This window comes from Electrophorus electricus, chromosome 9 (genome assembly GCF_013358815.1).
Source record: "Electrophorus electricus isolate fEleEle1 chromosome 9, fEleEle1.pri, whole genome shotgun sequence".
NCBI classification, from domain to species: domain Eukaryota; kingdom Metazoa; phylum Chordata; class Actinopteri; order Gymnotiformes; family Gymnotidae; genus Electrophorus; species Electrophorus electricus.
In genome coordinates, this window is record NC_049543.1 from 22,040,735 (window position 1) to 22,055,451 (window position 14,717).

Sequence of the window (14,717 nt, forward strand, 5' to 3'; positions counted from 1 at the left end):
CCCATCCACGCTAAAATGGCGTTTTCCACCACTGAAAATGCATCTTTTCAATTCCGCTCTCCCAAGTGGATAATTCTGAAAACGCAGCTTTGGGGTTTTTACTGTGGAAAAGGGAAAACAAAGCTTTTAGAAAACACTGACGTAAGGTCGTCACGTGACCTCCACAGTTCCGAAATGACAGTGCTCGTCATCACACTGTTCACTGCAGTGCATGTTTTAATTCATGTTTAGCTGCTCGACTTCATTGCCTGTCCTGTCTATCTTTTTCCTCGCCATTTTCTCTGCGTGACGGCGACCACGCCTCACGCGACCGCAGCATGTAAACAAAGTCTGGCGGCGGAGATGACGCAGGAGTCGTAGGTCAGACACTCACGCTTGCCCTTCACCTTTTCCGTCTTTCTCCATGTTTTATTGTGAATGGGGAACACCTGGGAAACTGACTGAAAATGCTAGTGTAGCCAAACCACCAAAAAAAAGTGTTTTCCAATATACCCATGTTAGTGTGGACTACGTGGCGAGATGGCAGACCTTCACCTCCAGTCCACAGTTTACTGAGGCCATAGGGAGCTTCTGTGGTGGTATTCCTAAACATCTGCAGAGACGTTATAGAACATCTCCTCTCACTTTTGGAACACGGGGTTTTTACATCTCTGTGCCTCTGGTGAAGTGAATTTGGGGGAACTGCTTGAGAATCAACGTTATTTGCGTTTACAAAGATCAGACTGCAACCGTCGCATGAATTAGTGAAAGAGTCACATCCTGAGACCATCTGTGTTGACCCCAGAGGTTCACGCTCAGTGCTTCAAAAATTCAAAGTTCATTTGAACAGCTAATGCTTGACTTGCGGCAGCTAACATTTGCATGCAACTAATTGTGTGCAGCACTGAGTCCCAGCACACAGGTTTTTGGACGAATTGGCTCATGCAAATCATTAGAAATTTGCAGTCATGAGATCGGGTGGGAAACGCCCGTTCGTGAGATCCGGCCGATAATATCAACAACGCTGGGAACAGTAGGACACTGCTGAGGTTCCGTGTGTTATGCCCCCGTCGGCTGTGCACAAACTCTCTGGAACTGAGACAGAGAACTCGAAATCTCACACAGCGAAGGTTCAAGTCAATGGAGGTTTCCTCCTGCTGTCTCTGGAGCCAGTCCAAAGCTGACCCCCCACCTCCTTCCTGCAGAGATCACCAGCATGCTGAAATACCTGCTACCTGGCTCCTCGTAAAACTCTCACACCTTCTCTGTCATTTTTTTTCCCTTCTAACTTCCTCCCTTGGTTATCCATCTCTTTTCAAAAGTGACCGATTTTGCCTATCATCATGGCTGCGCTGGGTCTAGCACCAGTGATGTCATAGCCATCGGTGGCAGGAAGTCTAAGGGAGCAAAACTGGCACTGCTGTCTGGGTTCGAAGAATGTTATTGCTCCGCCTCCTGTTATTGCCCCTCCTCCTGGTCACAGTCACACCAGCCTCCTGTAGGTGTCTGAGTGGTCTTCCTTGCTGGCGAGGGCAGTTGGTGCCTTCCTCCGTATGTGCCCAGCTACGGGCACCAGCATGTAAAGATGTGCTGCCTGGCTTCACATGTCTGGAAGAAAACACATGCTTACCTTCACTTTCCATGGCTGGTAGTTATTTCATGACAAGAGAGAGCTTAGCTGGCATGACTGTGGGTGGGAATTGGCTTAACAGCTAAAGTCAGGAAAAACATAAAAATAAACAGCATTTTTAAAAAGTGACCCATTTTTGGGAGCGCCTGCTACATGAAATTCAACACCCAACCAGAGAACAGCAGCCCTTATTAAAGGCCAATAAAGTGATCACATGTTCAAAAGGGAATAAGCCATTTTAATTCAGTATTGAATTAGATTTTTTATTTTTTTTTACAAACTAATAAAGCACATATCAAATGAAAAAATCATGCTGTTGCATCATCCCTGTCAGTCATGTGTCTGTTGTCATGTAATTTGTATTAATGTCATGGCTTGCAACAACATTGGAACAGGAATGTTCCTCTAATCCAACAAATTCACTCTCACATCGTCAGGCCCCAGAACTTCCAACGAAACTATAAATCATATAAGCTAGTAAAGTTCACCATCGCCCTCATAAGAAAACCTTATATCTCAGAAAACAGAACTTTATAGGATTTAAAAATAGCATTCTATAAGACCTATGAGATTTTAATCCAAGTAACTTTGCCCCATTTCCATTGGTCCACTTATCAGTGCTTCCACAGTTTAAAGGGAAGTTGTCATTTTCAAATGCGTTTTAAAAAAAATGCCTGACACAGATGGACTTAAGTTTACTATCACAGTGATGTTAGTCCAGTGTAGTTTGCTCCTGCAGCGACAGAAATCCTGCAAAGTTCAGATGCAGCCCACATCCAGCACAGCTGAGCCCGGTAAGGACACCCCCATGGGAGGGGCGATGGGTGTGTGAGATCAGGGCCAGAGTCCAACTCTGGAAAAAAGAACGGACCATGGGGGGTGCATCTTTTCCAAAACCCGTGATGATACTCAAATCAGTGAAGATATTATCACCCGCTTGGAAGATAGCAATGCCCTCCTTTCTTCTCTCCCTCTCTCTCTCTCTCTCCCTCTCCCTCCCTCTCTCTCTCTCTCTCTCTCACTAATGAGCATAAGCATGTGTTTTACAGCTGCAGTCGGATCGCAGGTTAGCTGGTCAGCATGATCACCCGTGCCTGAATTCTCGCCACAGCCCAAAAGCCTCTTAGATAACACTCTATACCATTCTCAACAGCCAGCTCCACCTCCACCTCTCGCTGTGGCCCACTCCCCACCACTGGCATTCGCTGGAGAAAAAGAATGAGGCGCACCAACTGAGAGAGAGACAGTGAGACAGAAAAGCGTGAACTACTGAGAAGGCTTGAGAGAGAGAGAAGAGCAGAGTGAGAGACTGAGTGAAAAGTGAGAGAAAAAGTGAGAGTATGAAAGAAAGTAAAAGAGATACCGTAAACGTCAGAGAGAGAGAGAGAGAGAGAGAGAGAGAGAGAGAGAGAAAGAGAGTGGTAGAGAGCAGTAGAAAGAGAAGTAGAGAGAGTGAGAATGCGAGTGAAGAAATGCTGACTGCAATTATGTATTAATCAGTTAAATCAGTTAATCAGCCCTGACCACACACTGACCACACACTGACCACACTGACCACACTCTGACCACACTCTGACTACACACTAACCACACACTGACCACACTGACCACACTCTGACCACACACTGACCACACACTGACCACACTGACCACACGCTGACCACACACTGAGCATACACTGACCACACACTGACCACACGCTGACCACACGCTGACCACACATTGACCACACATTGAGCACACTCACACACTGACCACATGCTGACCACACTCTGACCAAACACTGACCATACGTTGACCACACATATGAGCATGAGCCTGGACCCTCCTCCGCACTGGGAGGAGCAGATCAAGAGGATGCACAACACATCAACGAGAAGCCCACCTTATTAATACCATTCCCTTCGGATAACCAAGAAATACAGCACATATCATTATTTCCTTTACATCCCACAAGTCCTTTGATGCTGTGCAGTTCACCCCCTCGATCATGAGCAGTGGAGCAGTGGGCTGTAGCAACCATTGCCCGGGGCGCTCAGAGATGGGAGGGGCTTCAGCAGAGTGTCACCGAGAGCAGCTGGATTAAGGATGAGTGCTACCTTGTTAACCTCACAGTGACCCGCCATCCAGTGACCCTCGAATGGCCACGTGTCAGCGTGGTGTCTGTTTAGTTAAACGCGCACACGCACAAACACTTTTGAGAACATATGACATTGTGCTTGCGTGCGTGCGTGCGTGTGTGCATGTGTGTCCCAACTGCTCAGCAAAGCTGCTGTGCTGAAATTGGGTAATTATGTCTAAGTGGAGTCGTTGCTCTCGTATAAAACAGCACAGAAAGGACAGAACATAAAGAAAGAGGGGTAGAGAGTGCTCATGTTTTGGCAATATTGAACTTAACGCAGCCTTAAATATTAAATCCTGGCAAAGAGACAGAGGCATTGATTGCTATTTTAAACCACTCATTTCTCCCCTAATTCACAGACGAGTGGATAATGTGTAATTTAAGAGTGGGAAATACTCACAATTGTTAAATATAGCTCTTTGCACTGTAGATATTCTCCCATAAGATATATAATATTTATAGTGGCACAACACTGCTTTTGGTAATATTTCATTCAAAGAGAACTAGAAATGCTGTAATGAATGAACTGAAGGCACAGATCTTAAAACCTGATCCTGAATTGTGCAGCCAACTTATTTCATACCAGGCTTGTGTTTGGAAGCACACAATGACCCACTTACATAGCTGTGACAAGCACTGCCCATGGGATGCCTCTGTACCTGTAAGTAAGAGAAAGAGAGAGAGAGAGAATGTGTGTGTGTGTGTGTGTGTGTGTGTGTGTGTGTGTGTGTGTGTGTGTGTGTGTGTGTGAGTGTGTGTGTGTGTATTGGTGTGTGCGCACACACACATGCCCAAGCAAACTCACATGCATGCATGCTGGTATAAATATGTTGAGGCATGTCTGCATCTGACAGGTGAGAGATTTCTCATCTCCTCTGTAACAACAGCTGAGCTTCCTGACACATATCCATAGCCTACTCAAAGCTGAAACTGGAGAGAGGGATAGAGAAAAAGGGAGAGAGCGAGAAAGAGAGAGGTTAAACCAATTCTGGTTCACAAAAATAGTGTGCAGAACATTGTGCTCATGAATACGCTTGTACACTCATTAACCTCGCAAGGCCGTTAGTTACTTTATCATGCTGTGGACAGAGGTAGCTTTTTTTCCATCTGAGAAACATTCATAAAATTGTACAATTCCTTTTTCCTGGTGATCTGGGAAAGGTGAGCGGTGCCTCTGTTTCTTCATGGTTAGATTATTGGGACTCAGAGCCAATCATTCCTGTCACGTCTGAAATTGGTATTAAATGCTGTTGTGCCAATACTTAGTGGAGTGAGTATTTAGTGGTGTTTGTTTCTAAAGCTCTAAATTGTTGGGGTCTGTGGTATATTTTAGATCTGATCTGTCCATATTCTGCTTTCAGGTTCCTGAGTTCATTTTCACTGATTTGAACTGTTCCTGTCCCTATCATGGAAAACTGAATTTCCTAGCTTTATCAAAATAAGAATTTTGAAACACGGTTCACTCCTTCAGTCCATATACGGAATCTTAGCTGCAAAATCAGTGCATTTTGAACGTACGTTTTCAAAGACGTTTTCTATGACATGATGAAAACGAACAAATTTACATATACGCAACTATTCAGCCTACAGCAGTTGAGCCCTACCCATTTACATCGCAGTTCTCGGTTGTGTTTCATCTCACAGTGCTTTTTGAATAAAGCACATTACAAGGCATCTGGTCAGAACAGAGATCATTGATCTCACATTCGTAGTAAAGGAAAAATAACCGAAATATCCTATTTAATTCTCTGGGATAAAGAGAGGCTGTAGAATGAGCTTGTAAAAAGGAATTATTAGGTTATTGGCGCATGAAACCACACAAAGGTCGTGGGCATCAAGCAAAAATATTAAATAAATGTAGTATATGGGCCCTTTAAAGTCCTAGAGAGAATGTGTTTGTGCAATTGGAACAGGACATGATACACAGATGCACCCAGACACACACAGACACAATCGTTCATCAGGTCAAATCAGGGGTTCTCATTCCAATCCCCCCCCCCCACACACACACCAAGCAGGTTTTTGTTCAAGCTCCTCATCCATCTGGAGCAGATGAAGGAGGTCTGCTCACCTGATCATTACCTGGAGAAGGTGCTCTAGGAGTTCAGAGTAAACATGAGGTCTGGTTGGAGGAACCTGAGAATGGGACTAAGAAGCTCAGTCAAACCACTCCACCCAGATTCACTCAAACACTCAAGTGCAACCAAACACAGACATCTGTACTGAACTCCAGATGAAAGGAATATGAGCTGACATGCACGTTCCAGTCTGTTGTGTGACCTGTTAGCAAAACTAGTCTCAAGGAGTAAGGCCACCCATAGGTCACATGATCAGCAACAGAGGTCCACCATTGGCTGTTGTTCATGATTTATAGCAGGTTACCGGTTATATATTTACTGAGATTTGATTCATTTACCTATTCAAGCACATTCCAGGAGGACACAGCTCCTTTTTCAAAGTCAGACTGGCATCAGTCCGAAACAGCATTGATGAGAGTTCAGACACAGCGCACAAACAGCTGAAAGGGAAACTGTAAACAAGCAGATTTAAACAAATGAGACCAATACACACCAATACACACAAATTCTGGATGTTAGGAAAAGCAAAGAGCCTATACAATGATTTTGTACTGTGTCCTGTATACAATTGATTCATTATTATCAACAGCAATAACAGTAATAATAATCATTGTTCTTGTTGTTGTGCTAATAAAATATCCCTCAATCTTCATAACAAATTGAGGTCCTAAAAAGATCTGACCTCTATTTCAAGCCCATGAAAGACTGAGTGAGTCTACCTGTTAGACCAATGTGTGTGTGTGTGTGTGTGTGTGTGTGTGTGTGTGTGTGTGTGTGTGTGTGTGTGTGTGTGTGTGTGTGTAGCAGTTGAATGGACAAGTAATGAGAGATCTGCTGTACCCACTGCAAAGTCTCACACCTGGAGGAGACACACACGCATGAAGAGACACACACATGCATGACGCTCGATCTTTACATAACTGCTGCAGGCACCTTATAGATCAACACATGAATTCGCTCCCCCCCACCAAATATATATCCACACATATGGCTTATTTTCTATTCATTCTAATAGCTACCATGACAAACACTCTTACGTTGGCAGGAAACACACACATACACACACACACACATAAAGTAAATGGTGCGATATGTAAGTGCAACCCAATTAGACACCCCCACAGAGGAGTCATATAACCACATGCATATTTCAGGCATCACAACAGCATTGGGTATGGATTTATAACTCTGTGTGTGTGTGTGTGTGTGTGTGTGTGTGTGTGTGTGTGTGTGTGTGTGTGTGTGTGTGTGTGTGTGTGTGTGTGTGTGTGTGTGTGTGTGTGTGTGTGTGTGTGTGAGTGAATATGAAGGCTGGCAGTGTGCTTGTGGAGAGAGCAGAGTCAGAACGTGAGCAGGACTCCCCGAGGAAAGACATCAGCTCAGACTGAACCAGCAGCTCCAACCTCCTGGGCTGGAACTAATTGGTGTGAGATTAACTTTCTAAGGGATATAATAACCCGGGGTCCACCTCTTGATCCCAGGGCACTGAAACAGAGTGAGAGAGAGAGAGAGAGAGAGAGAGAGAGAGAGAGAGAGAGAGAGATCAGATGTCTCCCCTGTTTACCACACAGCACTCCTCACAATAAAACTTAAAAACAAACTCCCAGATGACAGGCAGGCTTTGCAATGTTTAAAATGTGTAAAATGAAACTCTGTAGCTATGTTAACACTTTTAGCCCTGTGTGAAAGGTGCCGTGGCAACCAAAAAAAGCCCATTTTTAAAGAGCATTTAGTCCATCAGCACCTTGGACAGCAGCAGATATACACGGGCAGCGGTTTGATGCCGCCTTGGATGCCGCTTGGTACTCGAGTCATGTCAAATGAGGCTGCATATCAGACTCCTCAAAATGTCTGATAAATAATGTTTGCTTGTTGATCCCTGGTTGACAGACAGAGCAAGTGATAGCTCATATCACTTGCTCTGACCACACACACACACACACACACACACACACACACACACGTCCCCCCCCCCCAGCTCAGCCCTCTCCTTTCCTCTCTCTCACTCTCTGTCTGTCCAACACAGCCTTGGCCCTCAGAGAGAGAGAGAGAGAGAGAGAGAGAGAGAGAGAGAGAGAGAGAGAGAGAGAGAGAGAGAGAGAGAGAGGGGAGAGAGAGAGAGAGGAAGAGATACAGAGAGAGAGGGAGAGGGAGAGAGAGAGAGAGAGAGAGAGAGAGAGAGGAAGAGATACAGAGAGAGAGGGAGAGGGAGAGAGAGAGAGAGAGAGAGAGAGGGGAGAGAGAGGAAGAGATACAGAGAGAGAGGGAGAGGGAGAGAGAGAGAGAGGGAGGGAGAGGGGAGAGAGAGAGAGAGAGAGAGAGGGGAGGGCCCCTAACTTCGACACGTCTGGATGTGGAGAGAAACAGCTGCATCTGGAACACATCCACTGCTGATAAGTGTCTCTGTCTGAAAGCTGCCTACTCCTTCCCCCTCACACACACACACACACACACACACACACACACTAACACACTCACACACTCACTTTCTACCTATTTCTCCCATATGTTCCATTACATCACGTCTGTTTCTGGGCCTCGGGGTTGCTCCCAGAGATTCGCAGGCGAAAGCTAATGTGACGTGTGTCGTGAAGCTGACGTTGATGAAAGGTCTGCACAGACTTAAGCTCTTCTGGATTACCCAGAGGTCTGCTGCCTCTGCTCATTACAGAGCAGGACAGCTTCTGGGATCCTGCTAGTTCATGCAGTGCTAGAAAGAGTAGTTCTCACAGCTAAAGATGAAGAACTAAGTATGGAAGCATTCCTAATCAAATCACTTTAATTAAATTAAACATTCATTGAAATAAACCATTTTGCACATTTCTGAATTCTGTCATATTGTAAGGCTTACTTTCTAAGGACCGGTAGTGCTAGTGAAACAAGAAAACCATTTCAGACACTATGTTTCAAAATGTTATGTCAGTAACCTAGCAACAGTAGTATAGATTCCTTGGGCATAGCTACAGCTTTGACAAATGCAAGGTTTGGTGAGGTAGTATCTGACATCGGGTTACCCAGGCCGATCAAGTGTTAACAAGCAAAGCACATTAAATAATGGGGCTATTTATGTTTGCACGTCACCTATTTACACCATATGGCCAAAAGTATGTGGACAACTGACCATCACACCTATGATAGCCTGTTTGACATCCCATTCCAAAACCATGAATAATTTAGGAATGTTTGTGACTATGATAGTCTCTTTGAGATCTTTGCACAAGATTTTGGAGAGTGTCTATGAGAACTTGTGCACGTCCGGTCAAAAGAGTATGCGTGAAGTCATCCCAGAGGTGTTGAGTCGGCTGAGGTCAGGGGTCAGGGCAGGCCACTGGAGTTCCTCCAGATCAAACCTGTTCAGTTATGTTTTAATGGACATCTGTTCGGGCACAGGGGCACAGTCATGCCAGAACAGCCAACTGCCTTACCCAAACTGTTGCCACAAAGTTGGAAGCTTATACAAAGAAATGTCTATAACATTAATGTCACCTTCCACTGGAACTAAGGGACCTAGTCCAAACCCTGGCACCGTTATTACTGTCGACACTCTGCATTCTAGCAGGTACTGTTCTCCTGGCATCCACCAAACTCAGATTCCTTCATCGGACTGCCAGATAGTGAAGCGTGATTCATCACTCCAGAGAACATCTTTCCACCGTCTCAGTGTCCAGTGGCGATGTGCTTTACTCCACCGCAGCAGATGCTTGGGCTTGTGTGCAGCTGCTCAGCCATGGAAACCTACTTCCTGAAGCTCGTGATGAAAGTTCCTGTGTTTATGCTGCTTCCAGAGAAGCATCCGAGCGTAGGCCATGTTCACACACCGCACGCTTCTACACTCGACAGCCCCGCTCTGTGAGGTGGTTTGGCCTACATCTTTGTGGCTGAGATGGTGCTGCTCCTACACGCTTCCATGTCACAATAATGGTGCTTATGCCTGCCTGGGGCAGATCTAGCAGGGCAGAAATGTTATGAACTGACTTGCAGGATACTACAAGAGTGACACTTAAAGTCCCTGGGCTCCTCCTCATGACTCATTCTGCTGCCAGTGTTGATAGGATGGAGATTAAATGGCTTGGTTTCGTTCGCACGTAATGGGTGTGGTGATGGGTGTGGTTACAATGGTTATGACTGGATGGGTGTGGAAATGGGAGGGCTTTATCAAGCATATTGATTTAGCAATACGGCAATGGGTGTGGCTGAAACACCTGAAATAAATAGGAGTGCTAACACGCTTCTAGCCACGTAGTATACATTTGTCTACAAAATTGCCATCTTGTCCCAGATCTCTTGACAGCAATGATTTTTTTTTCCTTTTGTTTTTAATAATGCACTGCGTTATGGCAAGTGTAAAAAAAATAAATAAATGCATGATCTATTATTCATACATTGTGGGTAGCTGATAGTGAACTTTACAGGGAGTCAGATTTAAGATTATATAGTGCAAAAGCCCTGTTCTGTAATGATTTGAAACACAGCTAGAATTTTAGAGGGGAGCCTGGGGTGGATGAGCTGAACCCAAGTCCCCACCAGAACCGCGCGCAGATGGGCGATCAATATCTCCTCCTTCACACAACAAGGACCTCCCAGCCCCGCCCACCCTGCCCAGCCCCGCCCACTCCTGCCACGTGAAGGTTCCTCACTTCCAGATGCTCAGACTCCGCACATGCATTCCTGCATTCCTCTCCTAGGCAAACTCTTCACGGAGGAGTTTAGATCTAATTCGTTCTGCTGGCTAAGCAGTTGGGTCAGATCTCTCCTTCCCTGAATGCTTCCTCCCGTCTAAATTAAGATGCCTGCGTGCGGGACATTAGAGGAAGAGCCCTGTTAATCACCCAGAAAGTTCATGAACTCACCATGAGCAATGAATATTCCAAGTGCTTAATTTTCACCCAACATTCAATTTAGGAAAGAAATCGGATTACCTTCAATGGAAGAAAACAATCTTTTACATCATATACACTGCGAAGACTCCTTTAAAACATCCCATTGCATTTTTATTTCACTTCATTTATTTATTTATTCACATTACCATATTATGTCCATCCTACAAATACGGCACAATAACTAAGCGCAGCCAGTAGTTTCCAGCAGCAACCCTTCAGAGATCTGCCCAGCCAAGTTCTGGGGTTTCCCAAGTCCCTGCTTGTTGACAAACACTTATAACCCATTTGTAATCCAGTCTTCAGAATAATCCCATAATTCTAATCCCATAATTCTAACCCCATAATTCTAATCCCATTATTCTAATCCCTTTATTTTAATTCCTTTACTCTGAGGACAGCATCTGCCGCGTTTCGGAATTACCTGGTAGCGGCCTTTTGGCAAAACAGGTGCACATGTTTAGGGAGGCTTCATTATCGGTGACAAGTGTCCTCATTCGGACTAGATGAGCTGTGCAGAGGTGTCTCTCTCTGTGGTGATCGAACGGGAGTCGGGGTGCATGTCAGAGGGGTGAACGTCCTCGCGGGAGGGGTCCAAACGGTTGCTTACGAAGGGCCCCTGCTGATCGTTTTTAGTCGATTCCCGTCACCTCGTGTGTCAGGAGGACCATTTGTCAACAAGCTTATTGATTTAGCAATGTGGCGGAGATTGGCTGGGAGTCAGGGGACGGTAAATCAGGTAACAAATCAAGAGAATCGAGCCGAGGAGTCTGCGTTTCTCTCGCCAAAACGAAGGTTAAACAGCAGCACATGATCTGGAGTGACTTTGGGAATTCCGTGGCCCTCGGAGTTCATTAAAAAATATCAACTGTTAAAAGCTAGAGAGATAGTCATAGAAAAAATAAGTGCTAAAGAACTTTGATCTAGTGTGGCACTGAAGCGTATATTAAGTGTAATCTTTACAAATTTTGCTGCGGAAGGTTTTAAATATAAGAACGATTGAGCCATAAACACACGCATACACACACACACACACACACACACACACATGCACACACAATGAGCTTTCCTTTTTCAAAATAATTGAAAAAGTTGACACAAGTTTAGAAAGTTATTGTCGGGGGGGGTAAGGTCAGTAGGCATGCACTGAGTCTGTACTGAAAGCAAAAGCCCAATTATATTTGGAGTAAGACTTACAGAATTCACCTGAAAGAGGAAAAGCACACCTACACTCCATCTGAGAGCCGCGTGATCAGAAAACTCACTACACACACTACACACACACACACACACACACACACACACACACACACACACACACACACACATACAGACATCACAGAAGCCCCTTTTAGCACAAAAACATCACAAGAGCCCCTCGTAACATACACACACACAGACACACACACACACGCACACACACACACACACACACACACACACACACACACACACACACAGGGGCACCTCAAGTCAGAAGATTCACTGTTGTTCCTCTTGCAAAGATACATCTCCAACCCCATTCAACCACAAGACTGAATCTTCACCACCAAGTCTTACATGCAGTAAAACAACTAGCTCTGCTTTACTAGGCTTAAGTGAAACCGTGTTCACTTCTACCGAACAGCCTACCTGCTCTCATAACCAGTCTGCTCTGTTCATTCTCTGCATACTGGCATCTGTAAGTGTTTTGTTTTGTTTTACGTGGGAGCACAGTTTCTGCCTGGGGCCAAAAGAAATGCTATCAAATTCAAAGGGCCCCATCATTTGTTTCAATGTTTGATGTTTTAATTGTTAATTAATAGCGATCAACAAACCATCATCTAAGGGAGCCATGACAGCTGGGAGTGTTTGTCAAGGCCAGTGTTAGCTAATTTTAGGCTAAATATTACAAAGCCATTTCTCTGTGTCAGCCATGGTTGTTCCTGCGATACTCCGAAGGCCAACGCTGTCAGGTAGACATAGCAACCTCGCCGCAAAATATCGTCTCATGTACTGCCAGCAGTTTGTGGCTTTAATTATACCTTTTGTTAATCTGATCGGTGCATGATAGTTGGACTCCTCAACAATCAACTACTTACAAAGAGTGCTGTTGCTCCCATGGAAGTCGATGAGCAATCTGCTAAGCATCACATTGAAATTGACTGATGCTTTGATCATTGACAAACTGAGGACCACAATAATGGCTTCAATCATTTTAATGGCCACTACTAACACATGCAAAATATGAATTATTTGTAAACTAGACAAAATAAAAATGAAACTTGAAGTTAAGTCATGGTCCGACGCTATAGTCGACATTGGTTAATGCTGATGTCAATCATCTGTGTGGCTACAGAATGCACAGTTACATTTGTTGGTCTGCATGTCAGTCACTACATGTCACTCTGAAGTATACGCCCAACTGCCTCAGGTTTGAGACTTGTGTTTGGACATAATCTATATGCGTACTATACGCATAGTATACTATATACGTAGTATACAGCCCCTCTTCATTCATCATAACATATTTATTTATTCATTAAACCGCATTCCATTTTCCTGCATCTCTCCTCAGCCACAGACAGCGCTGTTACAAAAGGCATTTCACTGCCAGTTATACCATGTATGACTGTGTACGTGACAAATAAACTTTGAACTTGAACTTGAACTAATCATACATCATACAGTCATACAGCATTTTGGCCAATGCTGTAGGCAAAACTGCATAAAAATCTATTAACTGCATCAATCTAATGTCCCTTGTCTTTATGAATCAGATTCTGTAATAATGTTGATTAATATCTAACAGAGTCTTCCAGACATTCTACAATTTCAGAGGGTCCCCCAGAAGACGCGGCAAACTAAAACTGTAACTCCAACTTGGGAGAAAATAGAAAGCAGATGTCACGACTGCTTCTAAGGACCAATGAGAGTGCCGGGTGTAGTGCCTATCCTCATTTACAACTCGACAAGTAGCAGCTCGCCTGCACTTTGAGAGCAAACAGCAGAGAGGGGACAGAAATATTTCTTTTGCATTATGCGCTGCTGGTTGGCCTCTCAGAGTGGTTTTTCTGCACAACCAATGAACCGTGACAATTTCATATGTGCAAGTGTTCTTAAGCTTTTACCCAGCTGAGCATGTGCAATTACGCAATTCTGGCTAGCAGCTCAAGGTTAAAAGTAAAGAAGAAGAAGAAGAAGAAGAAGAAGAAGAAGAAGAAGAAGAAGAAGAAGAAGAAGAAGGAAGAAGAAAGCATCTCGTGTCCTTTGCTTACTAGTGTCCTTTGTTTACTAGTGAGAGTTATTCAAATAAGTCTCTAGGCAATGTTTCAGGACACCTCTGCTGTCTTAGGCGTTACAATTAAAAGACAAGTTTATAGAGTTGATAGAGTTTCCCAATTTTAATAGATCGTAGCAAGTTTATTAGCAGACACTTTATTAGAAACATTCATTAATCAAACACTGCAGATTTCAGTTAGAAATCCTTAGCCCACAATGAATGGGCTTCCAGCTATAATTGTGCAGCTCTATGTACACATAGCGAAGTTTCCAGTAAGGAGGTAGGTGTTCCTAACTAAACGCAGTGCTGGAGACTGTCTACGATGCGCATTTCCATCCTGTTGCACTGGAGCCGCATAAAACTTTGCCATGGAGTTATATTTATTCCTATCCACCTCCCCTCCACGTTTTGCAGGTTTTGCTGAAGTTTCTAAGGTGCAGTGCCACTGAGCCCATCTGAGGCAGGAGACGCTGCAGCAGTTCCAGTGAGGGCAGCTGAGGCGGGAGGCACTGTAGCAGTGCCAGTGAGGGCAGCTGAGGCAGGAGACACTGTAGCAGTGCCAGTGAGGGCAGCTGAGGCAGTAGGCACTGTAGCAGTGCCAGTGAGGGCAGCTGAGGCAGGAGGCACTGTAGCAGTGCCAGTGAGGGCAGCTGAGGCAGGAGGCACTGTAGCAGTGCCAGTGAGGGCAGCTGAGGCAGGAGGCACTGTAGCAGTGCCAGTGAGGGCAGCTGAGGCAGGAGGCACTGTAGCAGTGCCAGTGAGGGCAGCT